General features: G+C 44.3%; 1 protein-coding gene across 1 annotated transcript in view; it reads left to right on the top strand.

The window, feature by feature from the left end:
- Positions 1–800: 800 nt before the first annotated feature.
- Positions 801–21,179, top strand: part of LOC147725023 (uncharacterized) — a 59,519-nt gene continuing 39,140 nt past the window's right edge. The window contains exon 1 of the mRNA XM_086966486.1: positions 801–879. The gene's annotated coding sequence lies outside the window, so the exon portion shown is untranslated. The remainder of the gene's footprint in view (positions 880–21,179) is intronic.

The following is a 21,179-nucleotide window of genomic DNA, read 5'->3' as shown; positions in this document are numbered from 1 at the left end:
ACTACCTTTCCCACCCTGACCTTCATTTCCGGGCTCTACCGTATCTCCCCTACTCGTTTTGTGGAACATCACCGGAATTTTTATCTGTTGGGCTGGGGTCTTTTTAGCTACAAGGGGGAAACCTAGGGTCGTGCCTTTACTGAGGATTTGGGTAGATGTTTCACTGGATAGAATATCTTCACATTCGCTTATCAGCGAGTCTATCCTATCCATAATACAACTGTTTGCCATTTGCTTAGACTTTGGAGATTTCCTCACCCTTTTTCCCTTACAGTCTCTACCACTCTGACCCGCTCCCAGCGCTCCACTGGTCCTATCCATGGTTTTCCTTTTCCCCATACTACACTCAGCCCGCACTAAACACTTATATTGATAGTATAGTATAGTTTTCTCAGACAGTCAAATAAGGAGGGGCAAACCGGCAACACAAGTAGAATGGTCCAGTTCAGTTTTTAAGTCTTAAGAAATTACAGATGGACTCAATCAGCTCTATTGCTCATGCTTACTGCTTTACTAGTAAAACTGCTGCATTACTATTCTGCTACTTCTGAAGTCATTGCTAACCTGCTTATTCATCTGATACTAAATACAATATATTCATATATTTTTTACTTTTACATTGCCAATAGGTTAAAAAAAACTCGCAATTGCGAGACCTATTGCATTGTAGGTACTTGTTGTTTCCCTTTCCATCTGGGTGGGCTGTATTCATAGTCCCTTCTCTATGTTTGTGCCTCTGCACGCTGTTTTCTGGCATAACTGTATCTTCAACGGAAGTTACGCTAAGCGGCGGCCGTCACTTCCGACTTGGGCTGTGCCTTCGCTACCGGACCAGTGGAGAGCTGGACCAGCCTTTCGGGAAGTCAGCGCTGTCCACAGGTACGTGATTGGGAGGTGAGGGCGGTTGAGGAGCAGGTGCTGGGGCCACCGAGGGCTGAGGAGGCAGAACATAGGAAGATGGTGGGTGCAACGAAGATGGTGGGAGCTGAAAGGGCGGGGAAGTAAAGTGTGTTTGATCAAACAAAGGAGAAGGGATTGCTGTAGTGACAGCAGAAGGGTGTATGTGGGGCTAATAGCAGGAAAGATTAAGGAGGAAAAACGAAAGTACGAATGGGAGTTTATGGGGCTAGAGAAAATGGTGGTGCCCGATGAGCAAGAAGATGCTTTCAGAGGAGAGCAGCGGTGCTGAAGTTGTGTTGCAAGGAGCGGGGATTTGATGCGAGAGCGTGGGCTGGCAAGTAGTAAAAGGATGCGCCGAGGAGAGTGGTGGTCATAACGGGATGACGATCTGGATTGGGTGTTGGAAAGGAGAGCAAGATGTATTTAGGCAAGGAGAGTGTTTTGACGAGAGAGACAAAGGAAGGTTGGGTTGCTGGAGTCTTGGGTGGAGACATTTGTGCTGAGGATTAAGCAGATGATGGAGTGTTTTGATGGCGTTGTGATGGCGAAGGGATGTTGGAGGGACTGTTGAAACACCACACAAGGGCATGTTGGGCGCTATAATGGCGTGCGATGAAGTCCTGGAAAGGTTAATGAAGGAGATCGTTTCGAAGGATTAAAGGAGGAGGGGGGATGGCCAAAGGAGGAAGATGCGAGGAGCTGCACTAACATTATGCTAGACTATAGCTAGGTGTCGATTTAGGGGTTTTCTGGGGGCAGGAGAGAGTGGAGGGATGCGAGGTGATTAGTGATCTGACAGTTGAAAGAAATAACGACAGGCTGGAGGAAGGGTAGCTGTTGGAGTAAGGCCGTGGACGCTAGAGAAGTGCAGTTGGTGTTTACTGAAAGAACATAGTTTTGAAGGGAGGTGGACTGTAGTCAGTCAGGTTAAGCTGCTGCTGATGATGATATAGGAGTAGATGTGTATTTGGGGTCTGTATGTAAGCCGCGAGCTGGAAACAGGAAGTGTGTGTGTTGGTGGTACAGTCCGGGTAGGACGATGCTGTATAGAAGAGAAGAGATTTGGGAGGGTGTGCTGAAGGGAATGGAATCGGGTTTAGAAGGGTGTCCTTAAAGTACATGAGAAAAAGGAGGAGGGACAGTTGGATGAAGTTTAAAGTAGATTGTGTCACCAGACATGGGTGATGGTGTTTGAGTGGCAGGGCAAGAAGACAATGGGTGCTAGAGGACCAGGACGAGGCTGTGCTGAATGGAGGGGAGCGTAGAGGAGGGATAAGAGGTAAGGTGCAAGAGGGACAGGAGAAGGGTGTGTTAGCAAGGAAGTGGATACTGTGCTGGAGTTGGAACCACGCGTGGTAACTGTTGTTAGAGGCTACTAGTGTAAGCTGTGGGAAGGCTAGAGAGGGGGGGAGGGGAGGGAAGGGAGGCTTGAAGCCTTTGCAGTGTTAGGGGAGGGCTAGAGGAGGACCTCTTGCTAGAGGTGGCCATGAGGGGAGGGGGTGGGGGTGGGGAGGTGCCAGCTACTTAACAGTGAAAACCAACGGAGGAATAACGTGAAAGAAAGACACAAAATGAAAGCGTTGCCAAACATATATCAAAAAAGGTGATAACAAAACGTCATGGGTTATGTTAACACTGCGAGTTTGAAGAACGTAAAATATTGTGGAACTAAGGGCTGGGGAAAGTATTGATTAGTAGTGTAAATGGGACGGTTGGAAGGAATGCGGAAACGTGAAGTGTTTGTTCTTTTTGCATGTTTTTGTGATAAGGCATACGCCAACACATGAAAAGATCATTACGTTTTATGAGAATTAGTTGATTCCATCAGTTTGCCAGATCATGAAAGTGGTATTTTCCATGAGGTTTACACTTTTTGAAGGTAAATAGCCAGACTTTATTTTGGTGCCCTGTTTACTACTTGCAGTGTTGGGAGACCTAAAAAAAGGGATCTGGCTTGATGGGTTCTATGAGAATCTAGAGCAGAGGTATTCAAACTTTTTTGCTCCGAGCCCCACCTAAGCAAAATGTTTTGAGGTCGGACCCCCCTATAAAACTTTAAGGCAATGATTGGTGGAGCGGGAGGGACATGGCCGTGTGCAAGAGACAAGCTTATGAGATGATTTCAGGAATACTTTTTCTATAGCTCATAAACCACACTAAGTATGATACTTATAAAACAGCAAATGCATCAAACAAAAACATGTGTGTTCCCAGAAATACTGCTCCCCATTATTGGGGTGCTGTAGCCCATCACACTCTTGGACCCAAATGCGACTACACCTGCTGTATTATTGATAACAGCAGTCCTGAGTAGCAGGCTATCTCTTCTACATCTTTCACCTCTTCCCCACCATGCCTGCCCATCACTCCGATTTTGAATAAGGTTCTCTATCCCTTTCAGAAAAAACATAAAGCTCCCACACTATGTCTCCCTTTCTTCTGCAAAGGTGCCCTTGGTCCTAATGCTAAAAAGGAAAATAAGCTCACATGCCTCTTTTTTAAAGGTAGACCGTAATAACTGAGATGCAGTGGGCCCCTCAAACCCATGGACCCCAGTCCTTCTGCATCTGCTTAATTATTGATAATCAGCAGTAGCCACTTACACACCTGGCACCGGTACCTGCTTCACTAATGAATGGCCTTTTTTAAAGTAAAAAAAAGGCCACTTATATTACCACAATTGCTACGTAATTCATCATCTGCTGCATAGTACTGCATATCTAATTCTTCAGTGCTGTAAACTAGTACTTACAAACATTCTATTCTGGAGGACAGATTTATGTCTTTTCGATAGTTCTTCTTTATTGTGCAGTACAGGAAGACAAATACATTCTTGTTGCACACTTGTGTTATTAAGTAAACCTAGTTCTATGTATGTTGTGGTTTACTTCTTTTGTGATCTTCTGCCTTGTTTTTTAAATATGTTGAGCGTGGATTCAGCAGCCATTTAATCTCCCAAACATACTTTGGTATTGGATCACCACGGACACCTTGATGCTGTTGTCATAAAGCCGTTTGAGCTCAGGTACAAAAAAAAATAACATCTGCTTATTACCGCTCAGATTAATATGCCCTCACAGCACTCAAACAAACATTAACTATTCCCTTGGCCGCTAAACAATTCCCACCCCCTTTAACAATTTCTTTTTTAACTTCATCTTGACAACTTCCGTTAGTGACAAACCCTTTTGCCTTTTCTCCTGACTCCAATATTTCTTTGCACCGAACCAGCCGATCTGCCCCTGAACCAAGCCTGCCTTCCTTTCATTCCACCATTCTCCTCTTACTTTCCGTTGCTCTTTTCCCTGTTACCTCTAAACTTGTCCTTGGTGCCTTTTGATGAGCTTGACCTCTATAACTAATACCTCTTTCGCTGACTGCAGCTCTTTCCCAGTGCTCAACCTGCTGCCGAAGCCTATTGTCCCTGTACCAGAGTTGGCTAGTAGGCTCAGTGCTTCCCTAAAGTAACTGCTCGGGTGTGAATTCAGTGCTGTGAAGCAATTACCACTCCCAAATCTCCGGGGGTGAAGAGGGCAGTACCGACCAATCCACCCAGTGCCCTGCAAGTCCCTCCCTGTGTGGTGTGCATTTAAACCTCATAGGAAATAACAATTGAATTTACCAACACTGTTGTTCTGTAATAACCACATTTCTTATAATTATGATTCAAGCAGAAAAAAACTGCTACCACAAGATTCAGGACTAAGGAAATTTCTGTAATAAAGGCCTCCGGGCCGGCCTTAGTCCTGGTGGCCCCCGGTGCGACAATGTTTGGTGACGCCCCCTCCCCCCCAATGACCACCTCACCACGGATTCCCTCACTACCACCATTTGACAATGCCCTTCAAGTCTCCATTACCACTGTCTTTTAGATTAATTTAGTTGTATAGCGCCACTCATACCAGTTTAAGGTGCCAGAACACGTTACATCACACATACGCTGCAGGGAGACAATCATACAAGTGTTAATCCGTGTATGGGAAATGTTACATAAGACAGCGGCCTACAAGTTGTAGGAGTCACATTTCATGCATACTGGTAGGCAGTATAGTTTAAGAATCCTTGGTCTGGAAAAGCACGAATTCAGAATTTAAAATGTAACACCATTGTGAGTGGTTTTCTTTAATAAAAAGACTTGATTTCTACCCAAATGAACCCTTTTTGCAATACTAGGATAAGGAATAACTGGACAAAAAATATGTAGCTGTAATATATTCCTTGCAGTTTGCATGCAGCTCTTTGATGACAGTTAATAGCATTCAGCTATATATTAGTATTTTAACTTTTAAACTGCAAGTATCAAAAATCTCTCTGAGAAAAACCATAACCCATTGACCTATTTATAATGTATGTACTTAGTGATCTGAATTGGACATGTTCTGTGCAGCAGGCATATTTACCTTCTGTGCTATGATGAGTCAAAAGAAACTTCAACTTCCAGACAAAGCTCCGGTCTCTCCCCAGAAAGAACATTAATCACTGGAGTTATCCTGGCATTTTTATTGATGCTGGGGCAAGGAACATGGCATCAGGTGCTTTGAAAATTATTGATGTTTATGCATCATAATAAATACAGCCAGTTGTTAACTCAGTGATATTTAATGTGTTTTGAAGCACTTATTTTGGTACTTTTGCTGTTAGCAGGATGTTGGTTAAATACATTCTTGAGCAATCCTCACATAGGTCAGGAATTAAAATGGGGCAAAAATAAAAATACATAAATGTCTTCTGTTTTTAGCAACCTTTTGACTCTGCCAGCACACTTCCTGACCTCTGCCCCCATGGCATGCTGATCACCGTTCTCTCAAGGGCTCGAAGTAAATGAAGACAGCCTGGAAATGCAGCAAATAAACATCGCTGCACTTCCAGGCCATCTTCATTTACATGCAATTGCAGAGACATTCGCGCCCCCCTGAGAACCCATCCACGCCCCCCAAGGGGGGCGCACCCCACCGTTTGAAGACCTCTGATCTAGAGTGAAGATATTGGAGGAAGAAGTCTCTCAACAAGTGTTTTACAAGGACTCAAAAGAATTATATTTTGGCTATAGGGTGCAGTAGTCGAGAATGGGGGGGGGGGGGTTGTTGGCAAAACAGAATTTGCTGCCAGGAGTTGTGCTTGAGGGTTTATGGTGTAGGCTTTCAGGTAGTGCTGGGAGGTCTAGCATAAGTAACAAATGTACTGCATGCTGACTGACTCTGGAAAGGTTATGTGAAGGGAACTTGAGAGTTATGTTGAGGGGAGATGAAAGTGTAATTTATTTAAAGGTAGCTGGGATATTTTCCAACTGTTTTTCAGGGCTTGATGGGGCTAAGAAAATGTAATTATCTGCAATTGAGATGTTTCTTTAAAAAGCAACATCTTTGGTTACGTCTAAATATCGAGGTGAGGTGGACATTTATAGCTCTGTGTGTCTCGATTTGGATTCAGATCTTGGATGCTTACCAGAAGGATGCTAGACATCTGACCTTCTTGACTTTAAGGTTGGAGATATAATTGTTACATACTTTGCACTAGCCACCAGAGAGATCCACTTTAGTCTTCCAGATAAATTAGGGTATTCAAGTTCACTGCCTTGATGGTGAAGCATCCAATCTTAAATGAGATGTGGATAAGCAGGGAAATCCAATTGAGATTTGTTTTTTTACTTTGTGTGTTCTTTATTGATATATCTGTCAAGGATAATCAGACTAGTATCAAATACAGGTTTCCAGGAGGTACAGCAATGGGTACCTTGTGATGGTGCATTACATACCACTGAACGTTGACCAGTTAGAGAAGGTAGAACACAATGTGGAACAGTATCTGCTTGGATAAGCCATTTGACGTTTGGCTTGAATGGTGGTAAGACAATACTTTTTGGCAGCTGGTGTTGCTACAACATTTTTTCTTCAAGCAGAATTGTATGTCATCTCCATACTTGTAAAACATGACATTCTTACCACCTTGAGGTATCCCAAGAGATTCCATGTAGAAGTTTGAGCTGCTAAGTTTAAGATGTGCTAAACTTTTCAAATGAGCTCATGTCTATTGTATAGGTAGAATTAAAAGCACTTTAGGTGCATTCATTACCAATTTGTTATAAAAGTTTGTTGATTGAGAGGATGAGGAGACAGCGATATCATTGCTGGAGATGCAAAGGGCATCATTGACTTGTACGTTTATTATCTCTGCATTGAACCAGGGCCTGATTCGTTATTTTTAATGCTGGAGAAGGACTTAAGTGTAAATTTGTTCCTGTAGCTGAGTAGTGAATGTCCTAGTGTCCTGTGTGATTTTTGTCCAGGATGGAAAATGTGTGATTGATGGTTGGCGCAGTCCATGTGATCAAGTGCTGCTTTGTTCTTCTGCCAGGCTTTGAGGGTGTTGGAGAAGATGTCTTGGAGAAAGTTGGCATTAATGGAATATTGTAGCTTGCATGCGTCCGCAGTGGATAACGGGATGTGTTGATGATCTCATATGAAGTTGTCTTTATGATTCAGAGAAATATAGATGGGGGTTTTCAATGGTTATGGTGTTGGAAGTGCAACCATTTTAGTGTGTTGAGGGGTATTAATTATGGTACGGTAACTGTGTGCAGTGTCATCTGGGTGATCCCTGATATCCAGTACACATCCCTAATGTAAGTTAAGACCGATCTCCTCCCACCTAGATATTGATGGCTGGTGATCGATATAGGCCTTTTTTAGGTCTCGCCTGTCGATGCGCATGCGCATCGAGCAAGCGAGACTATGGGGGCTTATCCACTCTTTGTCCAACTTACAAGGAATCGTGGCGATTCCTTGCAGTGCCCGTGACTTTTAAGCTCAATGCGCATGCGCATTGAGCTTAAAAGCGCGTGCACATGCCCCCAGCCGCCTGCTTTGCCTACTCTCCCGCCCCCTCACTTCTTGATTGCACGGCCGCTAGGCCGTGCCTCCCCTACTCTCCTCCTCCTACTCTCCTCCCCTCGCCGTCTGTTCCCGCACTCCTCCCACACCCCCGCTCCGCCCCCTCCCCTGCCTGCCATGTCGCGTCGCATTTCTCCTCCCCCCTCCCCCAGCACGCGACGCCTTCCTCTTCTCCGCGGTGATTGCACAGCCCCTTGTGTTCAGGGGTTGCTTTGCTTGTTTAGTCAAGGTGCAATTACAAAATGATCGGGTATCCGAAGGTGCGGGTATTTTCATGCCTGCTGGGTGAGCGCCCTCTGCACGAATCAATGCTGAACCTCCCCAACGTGACCACTGCCATACGTGAGCTGAGCGCCATCGGCCAATCCACAATATATGCTTCATTATGGAGAAAGCTTTCAGAATAGGCCAAATAAAGACACAGTAATTATGTTATCTGTGCGAGTTGCTGGCTTTGCTATCACCATAAAAATTCAGCCAGCAAGACAACACCATCTTCTGACCTTGCTGATAAAGGTCAGAATGCAATATTGAATAATAAATGAGACCTCATGACCTAAATCTGAATATCTTTTTGGACTCCTTGTCATTCAGGCAGTATTTATACAACCTTTGCACGTAGCAGGATTTTTTTTGTAACCAGTCGTGATTCCTACAATACAACAACACTCTTATTTTTTCAGTAATGAAACAGACCGGTACAGCACCCGCATCTTACCAGAGAACAGGCTGCCGCTCATTAAGGCGCGCGATCATCCATGGTTAGCATGCACTTTGACATACATCATTTACAAAGATTTAATGCGGGGGTGAGAAATTGTATTTTTGATTAGTCAGTCAAAGCTAAGCGTCCTGTTTACCTATCATTGTGTAAAGGTCATTATCGTTCTGTCTGATTACAGAAATCGTTAATGAGAACAGCTGATGGCAAATTGTGCTCACAAGCAATCACAATTCAGTGGGTTGTATTCGAATCATGTGGTCGAATACGTGTCAGGGCAGACCGCGAGGCCTGCTCCTGTCACGCGCCCATTCTTCCTACTGCCTCTCGCCCTCCTCCTGGCTGACCTGTTTTAGCTCTCCTGCTGACCCATACCGCCCCGCCTCCCCCCCCCCCCCCCCCCACCACGCCCCTCTAACCCAGCTGAATGCGGTAAGAGAGGCTGCTGAACCCGAATCCGAGAGGTCAGGCTACATCACTGCCTCAGCGAGGACGAGCAGTGGGAGGACAGAGCGTGCAGATCACAAGAAGCGTCTGCAAGCCACGCTTGAAATACAAGCGGCATAGGTGCATGGATAACCAGAACCCGGTAAGGTGCACCACCTGTAAAAAAAAAAAAAAAAAATTAAATAACACATCCTAACCACAAATGGTACCCTCTAATGCTTAATGTTAGGTTCTGGAACACCCGGGAGACAAACATCGAATAAGTATTCCCATTTCCCGCTCAACCTATCAAAATTAATGTGTGGAATATATCCAACATTGTCACTGGCCCAAATGGGTTCCCCCAATTATATGTGTGTGTGTATATGTGTGTGTGTGTATATATATATATATATATATATATATATATATATATATATATATATATATATATATATAATTTTTTTTACCCCATTATCCAAAAAGGATTTTTTTTTAAACCTACAAAAATGCCATGCGGAGACCCCAGATCAAGGCGCAATAATGGAAGACTAAACGTGAACAGGCCTAGTTTTTGGGCCAAATTGAAAAAAAATACTTCTTTACGGGCTTCCTGGGAGAGTGTATGTCATGAGAATGCATGTAGCATGGAATGAGTGACGGCGATTCAAGAGGGGTGGTGAGTTTTTATATTGATTTATAGCAATGATTTAATGTTTGTGCTATACTGTCTGTTTGACCAACGAATTCAATGTTGATCGCATTCTATGAATCATAAGAATACAAGGATGTACAAATAATCAAAGATATGTTGTTGTAAGTCAAACAATGAACAAAAAAATCCTTTAAGAAAAGAAAATGTGGTAAAAAAAAATATATAATTTACGGGAACGCATTTGGGACAGTTAATGGATATATTCCACGTATTAATGTAGTTAAGTTTAGCAGCAATATTTATTTCTCGTTTGAAATAACACCTGCACCCTGAACCCCTCACCCTCACCCTCACTCACCCTCACTCACCCTCAACCCCTCACCCTCACTCACCCTCACCCTCACTCACCCTCACTCACCCTCACTCACCCTCACTCACCCTCACTCACCCTCAACCCCTCACTCACCCTCACTCACCCTCACTCACCCTCACTCACCCTCACTCACCCTCACTCACCCTCACTCACCCTCACTCACCCTCACTCACCCTCACTCACCCTCACTCACCCTCAACCCCTCACCCTAACTCACCCTCACCCTCACTCACCCTCAACCCCTCACCCTAACTCACCCTCACCCTCACTCACCCTCACTCACCCTCACCCTCACCCTCACCCTCACCCTCAACCTCAACCCCTCCCTCACCCTCACCCTCACCCTCACTCACCCTCAACCCCTCACCCTCACTCACCCTCACTCACCCTCACTCACCCTCACTCACCCTCACTAACCCTCACTAACCCTCACTCACCCTCACTAACCCTCACCCACCCTCACCCTCACTCACCCTCAACCCCTCACCCTCACACAGTGCAATAGGTCTCAGACCATTTCAGTTAGAGTTTTTAGAAATGTTTATGGCTTTTTTTATTTGTAATTCTTTAGCATTGGCTACAGGAAACAAAAATGCTAAAGATTTACAAAAAAAACCCATAAACAATTCTAAAAGCACTAACTCTAATGATGCGAGACCTATTGCATTTCCAATGCTTGTTTATTAGGTCGAGGACCGAGAAGGCTGCGCTTGCGCAGTCTCCGGGAGGAGAATTAATGCTTCTTAGTAGGGCCTCTCTGACCAGTCTCTCCTCCATTGGCTGGCTTCCTAAACGGAGGCCAGCCATTGGAGGAGAGAGCCGTCACTCCGAATTAGCCCCGTCTTTTTCGGATTTGGGGGCGTCATTTTTGCTGTTCTTTAGACAGTGACGTCACTCAGAACAGCAAAACCACGCCCCCGAATCCGAAATTCTTCGGGCTTTGCGGCCGTCATTTGTTTTTTCTCGTCTGGGGAGGATCGTCTTGTTTGGCATTTGCGCATTAAATTTTGTTTTAATTGTGGATCGTGATGGCTGGCCCTTGCATCCCCGCCGCCGCCTGCCAGAAGACTGCAGTGTGCTCTGTCTGCCGTTTTAAATTTTTTTTTATTTATTTAATTCACCGGGAGCCTACCCCGGATTGCCGCCGCGAGTCGATCTCAAGCCCCCCCTCCCCCGCTGCCGGCCGGGGATTCTCTGAGAGGCGCTGTGGTCGCCTCCAAACTCCAGGGCCGCGGTCTACGTCATGAGGTGTTTAACCTCGGCATATGTGACAAAAAAAAAACTTACATTTTTTTTCATTTTAAAAATGCCCGATGTTCCTACATTTGAAACGGAGAAGAGTGTCTCTTTGAGAAACCAATGAGGGAACGTCATTGTTAGTGTACTAGGGCGAGTGCACGAGGTTTTCGGCAGGATTGGGGTAAAAATGAACCTTTTGCAAATTACATACTTCATGCGTGAGCGTTTGCTACGGGTTTTACTTGCCCCCGCTGAGGCTGCAGTTAGCCCCATTGCTCACAGACAAGATCACACAGTGTGTGACCAGCGAGCATCAACACCCGGCGCTTGTGGGGTCACACCGGGAGGGGGCGGTGGCAGGAGTAGGACAGGTTCACGAAAAGACAGACCCAAGACGTGTTTCCGCATCCCTTTCCCAGCCGGCTGGATTTCAGGAGCGGTCCCACAGGACAGGGAGAGAGGCTTTCCGAATAGTAGAGCCCTGGGGGGTGAAGGCTGGGGGCTGGGGGCTGGAACAAGGGCCACGTCCAACAGGTCCCAAGAGCTTCTGACATACACGCTTTTATAACTATAAATCATTTTACAAAAGTAAGGCTAACTTGGGGGAGTACAAGATTTAAGTGGAGTCACATGATTTTCTCGTTGCCATGTGTTTGTTTGTTTACAGGCGCCCGTGTTCTCGTGAGTGCATCGCGGGCAGACATGCTGGTAAGTGCGTCTCCCAGACGGGCAATTCGGAATCTGAACGGGGGGAATGTGACCTCTCTAATGGGCGAGGGCGAAGCTGCCTGCAGGGGAGAGCTGCATCTCTGTTGGTAAACAGAAATGTGACTCTCAGGGCAGCCGGATATCAATAAGGGAGAAGGGAGGAGTCGCAAGGGCAGACGAACGTCTCTATGGATTAGTGTGAAGACGCCGATGGGGCGTCTCTATGAGTGAGTATGCAAGGTACAATGAGTACTTTCCGGGTGACCATACATTTCTGAAAAACAGTATGCCATCTCGATGGGTGAGCATAAAGTTGCTATAGGGCAGTATGGCATCTATGTGGGTGAGCAGAAAGTTGCTGCAGGGCAGTATGGAATCTCTGTGGGTGAGCAGAAAGTTGCAGTAGGACTGGACATCTCTGTGGGTGAGCAGAAAGTTGCTGCATGACAGTATGACATCTCGATGGGTGAGCAGAAAGTTGCAGCAGGACAGGACATATCTGTGGGTGAGTAGAAAGTTGCTGCAGGACAGTATGACATCTCGATGGGTGAGCATAAAGTTGCAGCAGGACAGGACATATCTGTGGGTGAGCAGAAAGTTGCTGCAGGACAGTATGGCATCTCTGTGGATGAGGAGAACGTTGCTGCAGGGCAGTATGGCATCTCTGTGGGTGAGGAGAACGTTGCTGTAGGGCAATATGGAATCTCTGTGGCTGAGCAGAAAGTCGCTGCAGGACTGGACATCTCTGTGGGTGAGCAGAAAGTTGCTGCAGGACAGTATGGCATCTCTATGGATGAGGAGAACATTGCTGCAGGGCAGTAATGGCATCTCTGTGGGTGAGCAGAAAGTTGTTGCTGGGCAGTGCGAGGAGGAAGGTCCCTAGAAGGCGGTGTGACCTCTCTAATGGGCGAACTGTAACTGCATGCAGGACAGAGAACTTGACACTCCCTCCATTTATCTTCATATTGACGGAACAGTGAGGCCTTGACAGTAGACCATTGGAAGAAGAGCGCCTGAATCATTACATTAAACTTGGAATTATTTGTGAAAATTTCCCAGTGCATACCTGGCATAACCTTTACCGTTGGTCAAAGATTTATCACTGCAGGAAATAAGTTTAATGGGATTCGGACGCCCAATTCTCTATCTTATCAAAAATATGATAGCTCAGAAGCAAATAAGTAATCTGGGAATTGTGAGTGCATGCACCCTTACATTTCTATTTCAAGCGCTGGCTAACGTTGTTTCGGGTTTAGGGAATAAACTATTCTTTTAAGAGAAACATTCAATGCAACGCTAGTGCATTGCCCTCCTTGTGTAACATGCTGCCGCGTTGCAGGGAGGTGTCATATGTTCTCCGTTCAGGGTAGGCACGTTTCCTGTTTACTTTAGGGGAAGTCTGGTAGGTGCATATGTGTGTGGGACGCCGTGCGTGAGCAGGCTATGCCCAAAGTACTGGATGGCGTGAGTTCTTGTGGCTTTGTCCCTTGTTTGGTGTGTGTATGTGAGGGTCCACACATGACACCAGATAGTGTGAGAGGGCGTGCACGGGGAACTGGATTTGTGAGAGGGTCATGTAAAGTGTTGTGAGGGCTGCATCCCTTGTCGCTATGCGAGAGGGTGTGCATGGGGCACTGGATGTGTGAGAGGGCGTGCAAAGTGTTGTGAGGGTTGCATCCGTTGTCTGCTATGTGAGGGCGTGCACATGGCACTAGATGTGTGAGAGGGCATGCAAAGTGTTGTGAGGGTTGCATCCCTTGTCGCCATGCGAGAGGGTGTGCACATGGCACTAGATGTGTGAGAGGGCATGCAAAGTGTTGTGAGGGTTGCACCCCTTGTCGCTATGTGAGAGGGCGTGCACGGGGAACTGGATTTGTAAATGCAATAGGTCCTGCATTTGCGAGCGATTACGCTATTGGCATTGTAAATGACAATGCCATTTATTTAACGGTTAAGCTATTGGCAATGTAAATGACAATGCCATTTATTTATGATAAAAAAAAAAGTCATGAGCAATGCCAATAGCTCTCCCTTTAATAATGCTGAGACCATTGCATTGTAAATGCTTGTTTAGAACAGTTTGGGACACTGAATTCTTTGACTGTTTCTTCCTTCCCTTTGCCGTTACTAGTCATAAGACCTATTAGCTGTTTACTAGACAATAGAAACCCCTTTCTTCACAGCCTCCCAGTAAAAATTCTGCAGATCAGTTCTCACAAAATTTTGTATCACAAGCAGTAAAGGGCCTGTTTTGATGAAGAATCTTTATTGTTTTCCTGTTCATTACATCATAACATCCAGATCAGTGTCCTTCACTTTAGATCAGCACAGACAGTCGCTGAGAAGCCTCTTCTCAAGAGGCAATATTCATAACTAATTTTCCTTTAGCATTATGGACAACTTAACAGACATACATTGTGCCCGACTTGGACACCTTCTTTGAAGACTTGGAAGGAGCCCCACTCTGTTAAATAATTTGTTCCATGTAAACGACTCACTACTTAAATATGGTAGAATAGTCAAATCATAACTTTATGTGCTAACCCGTAGAATGAGTTTTATAACTTTTTTGTGTTACTTTTCCTGTTCTAAACAGCACTTCTCTATTCATATATGGCCTGCAGTCCTTTGAAATCCCATTCTGTAGTTTATTGTGGTATATTTTCAGGTCTACACTTTATCTTTTTTAATTATTTTTGTTTAAATATCCTACACCATTCCCACGCACACTTTGCTTGCTTTGTCTCCACCGCATGCAGTTGTCAAAAGACAAATCACATCCAATTTAGGCGTTAATGAGTTTTGTATGCTCTGCCTGAACCTCCCGACCAAAGCTCCGATGGGCTAATTTTGAGATGCGATTCAGTGACACGTCCTTCTATTGACCATAGTACATTGTCCTTCTCCATTTAATTTGCTAATAGGTTAGCGGAACAGAGGGGTGGTTGAGAACCACAGATTTCAGTCATCGTAATATTAGCATCTTGAGAATTGTACATATCATTGTAGATATGCGATGAAAAGGTATCAAAATATATATTCATCAACAAATATTAAAAAGTAAATAAAAACTATATATATTGTCAGAATTTGTCTTTGGTCAGTCCACAATGCAATTTGAGCTATAATAGAAAAAATACAGGCTGTGTGCGATGCTGTGTTTTGTTTAACTTTCCCCTTATCCCAGATCTAAAATTATTTTAGTAGGGGGTAGCTTTTTCTCATATGACAAAAGTAAGTTGTAGAAGTGCAGAGATCTGGTTGTAGATGGCTTGCAAGATAAATTTGCCATATTTGGTAAATGACAGCCATTGAGCTGCAGAAAAGACAATGCGATAAAACTCTAGCAAAGGGACTCTGTTTGAAGGCCTCCTTTAAACCTTTGTAGATGTATTCCTCCTACCACATCTCTGCATTCTGTGAAGGAATTAAGTGATGTGCTCAGCTCTTTCTTATCCCTCTGAATTTTAGGCTGGATGTCTGCAGCAAACAAAGAGAAACACCAGAAAACCTATTTACGTTTAGTTATGTTATATTATTTTTACATAGCGCAAATCACCAACCGTCTCTAAGCGCTTCTAGAGAAAGTGAGCAAGTCACTAGAGCAGAAATAACTGGCAGCAACGGATGCAGAGATTATGCAGATGTTAGTGCCTCTCTAAAAAAGGTTAAGAGCTTCCTAAAGATGAGCAAAACCGATTCCTTTCACAAGTACTCCAGCAGATCATTCCAGACCTGTGGGAGGAGGACAGACAACGCTCTACCCCCTTTAGATTTAAGGCTATACCTAGACGATGCTAGCCTACAGGCCTCAGATGAACGTCGGACCCGACCAGAAACGTACTTGATCACGCGGTCTTTTATATATTTCGGTGCTTCACCATAAATTGCCTTATGGGTTATACAAAGACCCTTAAACTGCACGTGCTGTTTAATGGGCAACCAGTGCAATTTATGTAACAGAGGGGTGGCTTATGTGCACCTAGGGAGTCTAAAAATGAGCCTAGCCGCATCATTCTGTACAACTTGCAGTCTCCTGGGGAGCTTCTGGGGAAGGCCAAGGTAGAGGGCATTCCCATAGTCAAGCGAGATATGACAGTGGCGGAAACAATTGACTGCAGCGCAGATGTGGAAAGGAGAGGAACAAGTCTCCGTAACTGCCTAAGTACACCTGTACAGATTCCCACAACCGAGGAGACCTGACAGGACATGGACAATTCCGAAGCAATTTTCAGCCCCAGACTTTTTACCACTGGGACTGGCACTGGGACCACTCCCAGTTCTGGGGGCCAAACAAGGTCACACCAAGGGCTATTGTTTATTGGAATAATAAGCACCTCGGTTTTGTCCGGGTTTATTTTCAAGGTTATGGCTGCCATCCAATTTACAGTGAACCTAAGCAGATTTTTTTACTGACTCCTGGGCCTGGCAGGAGTTATTAAGCCAGACTAAAAGTTGAGTGTCATCGGCATAATCAAAGACCTGGCAGTCTTATTAACGATCGATCGGATTTGCTTTCGCAGCTTCGGGGTGCTTGGACTGGCGATGGACTGGAGTTGGACGATGAAGATTGGCAGGCTGCGATATATTCTTCTAAAGAGGTCGCGATTCCGGCCCGTCTCCGGCTGGTGCAATTAAAAATCCTGCACCGTGTCTATATCACAGGTCCACGGCTGCTGCGTATGGGTTTTTCTGTGGATGGGTTGTGCAAGCGCGGATGTGGTTTGATTGCTACCTTTCTTCATATCATATGGGAATGCCCGGATGTTGTGGTGGTTTGGAATTGTGTGCATGCTGTCATGGAAGAAGTCACGGGAGTTTCGCTGTTGCCAGAGGCTAGACGCTGTTTATTGAATGTACGCGAACCTAACGATTACAACGTGGCACAGATGCAATGGGCTACCCTTGGTAATATGGTAGCTAAAAGGGACATAGCTCAACTATGGGGAGCCCAAAGAGCACCTCTGATTTCAGCCTGGAAAGAAAACATGTTTAGGGAAAAAACTGTGTACATCGCTGGTGGTAGACCCAAGAAGTGGGGGAGAATATGGAACCAATGGAACCAATACCGAGGGGAGGTTTGTACTCCTCCTCTGGCGGACGTCCCTGAAATACCTCTGTCCCTGTGACCGCACATTCCTTGTCTGGCACATATTTCTACTGATGCTGTGTTCACCCGCTCCCGGCCCCTCCTTCCCGAGATTTCATTTCTATACATTGCATATATTATTTTCCGAGACGGCTTTCCCCCCCTGGGACAGACACCCACCATTTAGTTTCTTTTTGCCTCGCTAGTTATTTCAGTTATTTTAATTATTATTCATATATAGTAAAATGTGAAACCTTTAATTTATCCTGCTTACCACCACAGAATTTTTCAGGATTATACGCGGAATTGCTGCTGGACCCTAGGGTTGTCGGCTAAATAGCTGTGTAACGATGCAATCTTGGTTTTTCCGTTTCGTTTTAGCAATCGGCCGGCCCCTGTGGTTGTAGACCTGCAATTGCATTGCTTCTCTCAAAATAAAGGTTTTTTAAAAAAAAACAAAAAACACAGTCCTGGCAGTCCATAAGGGTCAAAGCCTCCACCAAGGGTTGCAAGTAGATGTTAAAAAGAAGCGGAGGTAATGCAGAGCCCTGAGGTACTCTGCAGGTCAGGGACCCCAGATCCGACAACTGCTCACCCAACTGAACTCTCTGAGTGCGATCCGACAGAAAAGATCTTAGCCATTGTTGTACTTGCCCCTTTATGCCCAGATTCGTAAGACAGTGCAGCAGTATGTTATGGCTGACCGTATCAAATTTAGATTGATTCTCAACTTAACTTTGTCTTACTCCCGGGGTTCACCATTTGTTTAGAATGAACACTTTCCTATCTGAAGATCTACCTGACGGTCAATCAAGATTAAAGATCCTCCTTGCTGGAGAGGTTTTACATTATTTCACAAATCAAATTTGTACGCAGACATGTGAGGTTCTGTTTTTTTTTCTTTGCCTACGCACCAAATATTGCATTTCATTCCAGATTTGCCGTTAGTGCCTAAATGGTTCTTTGGCCAGTTCCTTACTTAGTTGTACTGCATCAGTACACATTGAGTGAATGGTTTTTCCCAGGTGACAACGCTGGCTCTAGTATTTCTTATCTGTTCTTCTCATTTTTTGTTGAGAGTTTAGTACTTTGCCACCACTGCCAAATGAGCAATTTGTGTTGTATTTTTTTTCTAATTTGTTTTTAGAGGAAAATATTCTTTCAGTGCTGTTAGATGCTGCTTCGTTTCAGACTGAAGTTGCCATCTTGGCAGTGTTTTCGTTGTTCATCCTTCTCACAGTTTGTGGGCCTCTCTCATTGCCTGCTTTGTGGATTGAAAAGTTTTGAGTTTGGCTGTTCAAGACTGCCTGCCTCAGCTTATATACTATCTTCAACACAATGGTTATTGCTTTTCTTATTGTACTATTTAAAGTCAGTAGTCCATGTTGCAGGGTCTTTTGTAAAGTTACTGTGTTCTTTCTCAACCGGGAGAAACTGGCACCAGAGTTCTGTTCTTGTGCTTTACCTATCAGGTGTGGTATAACCAAAAGCTCTCCCGTTTTTGTTAGGTTGAGCCTGGGCGGCGCATGTGCTGCTCTGTGAGGGATGCTGTGTTTGAGTATGGACTAGAAGACCCACACACTCTCCGCTCATATTTGTCATTGGCTTGTGTCATTGTCCTTTGTAAATGTTGGCTTCTGATGCTTGTTTGTCCCTCCTTAGTTCCGGCATGTCTTCATTTGTAACCTCCCATGAGGACTGGCCCTTTTACTTCCGCTATTACACAGTATATCTTAAGCACTATTTTCTATAATGAGTTTCTCCTACTGCAGGCACGACATGCTTTCTTGCAACATTAGTGCGCCATGCGCGCTTTCACCTTTCCAAGAAGCCACAATGGCAGCCGCTTCTTTGAAATGCAATAGGTCTTGCATTTACAAGCGTTTGAGCCATTGGCATTGTAAATGACAATGCCTTTTATTTATGTGTTAATTATCAAAACAGATCAATAAAAGGCATTGTCATTGACAATGCCAATAGCTTAAACTCTCACAAATGTGAGACCTTTTGCATTGCAAATGCTTGTTTAAAACACTTCCACCAGTCATGATAACCCTAGCCTGGGCGGGCAAACAACCTTAAATTAGTTGGGACACGCTCACTCTTCCCTATGATCAGGATGGATTCGGAGCTCCCGATTTACACCTATACTATCGGTGCACTCAGGCACAATTTGCCCACTCTTGGTTCCACCCCCCTCTGTATCTGCCGCTTTTAACAATAGAAAGTGATGATGCACACCCTGCTTCACTTGCAGCCAGTCTGCCACACAGGTGCCGGAGATACCCGAGTGGAAATTAATACCATTAACTGCACCCCTTGGGCGCGGAGGGCTCTGGACTCCAGAGCCGACAATCTTCCACTATACACCCCAGCACTCTCACTGCAGTATCACCCAAATATATCAGTCACCCATGAGAAAGGGGCACTTACTGTACTTGGGGAGCAAGGATTATTGACAATGGGGGATGTGTATCGTGGCAGGAAGTTTGTGGAGATGACAGATTTGCTGTGTACACAACATCAAGCCCCACTCCTGGCATTCACATATCACCAGCTACAGACTGCTGTGAGAGTTGTACCCTCAATTCCCTGCTGAACTCCCTGACTCTACAGACACTACTTACTCGCATCACATGCAGGAAACGTAGTGCAAACTGATATAGTGCTTCACAGCGATACAAACGGATTGAGGGACACACAACCCTAGAGAAGTGGAATGCTGTTTTGGATGCCTGCAAGCCCGGAAGACAGGAGATTCTGTTTTACACTAACAAGCATGCACACATTCAATTGTAATTCGAGAATAATTAATTATACTTTCAACAAATGTTTTATACTCCTGTACAATTTCTTTTTAAATACAGATTACATATGGATGGCAATTGTGTGCATTGTGTTGCTGAGGAGATGGATTTTATGCATCTCGCTTGGCAGTGTGCGCAGGTTAGACAGTTCTGGGAGCAGGTGGTGACTGCTCTTACTGACATGGTGCTGGAGTCTGTGGAGTGCACCCCTTGGCTGTGTTTGCTTCGATTCGTTAAGCCGTTACACCACATTGCGAACTGGTGGTGGTGACGCTCCTTTATTTATCGATGACATTTTACATTGTGCGAACATGACCCTAGTGGGTATCGGAGCACTTCACATAAAGGGGGAGGTAGGATATAGGTGTGAGATCAATAACTGATCACATTATTTGGAAAAGAACTGGGGCCCCTGTATGCAGGATAATACAGCCCTGACAGGGAAAACGCAAATTGGAAAAAAGAGGACCTGGGCAAGGTTAATCACATAAATAACAGGCAACCAATTCACCATGCAACTAAAATTATTTACTCTTCCTCATCTCAATATGTTTACAAAAATAGATATTTATTGATAAGTAAATATAATTTTCCATTTCTCATTCAGGGTATATTTTTATATATATATATAAATCAATCAATATTTTATTATTTTTCATTTTTTACATAAGTAAAAAACTTTTTGGGAGACAAAACATACAATGAATGAGCTTAAAGACAACAATCGGTGAGTGAACATGTAAGACAATTTTATGAACAGTGAATAAATATTTATACATACAATCTTAAAAGTGCATTGGTAGCGATTCGAAGACATGATCAGGAACTGATGGTGTATTTTTAACCTAAGCATGTTTTGGCATAGCCTTCATCAGGTATCCGTCTCCTTAAATCACTAAATGAAACTATATAGTCGCATTATACATTTATCAAAAATGAGTTGCCTGAGATAAAACTGATCAATATAAGATCCAACTATAGGATCTCAGAAGACAAAAAGATAATTAAGGAACATCCGTTGTCTGCATAGCTATTGAAAACTGTATACATCGGCCGTAGATAGCCCAGGAAATTTCCCAAAGAAGAGTCACCCATATGTGTGTTTTCAGGCTTATATAGTGATTTATGCATAGAGGAGAGAAAGAAACACATATACACATTGTGAATTTAGTCTCTCACATGTGTGAACTAATAATAGTTCCCTACAGTGATTATTTACAACTTCCTTGTGTTTTTTTGTTTGTGATGTTACTACACTTATGTAATTTCAAAAGAGCTCTTACCAACTGTATGAGCAGGTAGATTATTATATAGGGAGGGTAACTCTTCAAACTATTTTACTGAAGCAGCAGACTGTAAGTGCAACAAGAG

The sequence above is a fragment of the Lissotriton vulgaris genome, chromosome 4_1, assembly GCF_964263255.1.
Source record: "Lissotriton vulgaris chromosome 4_1, aLisVul1.2, whole genome shotgun sequence".
In the NCBI taxonomy this organism is placed as follows: Eukaryota; Metazoa; Chordata; class Amphibia; order Caudata; family Salamandridae; genus Lissotriton; species Lissotriton vulgaris.
This window is presented reverse-complemented; position numbering and strand designations above follow the sequence as displayed.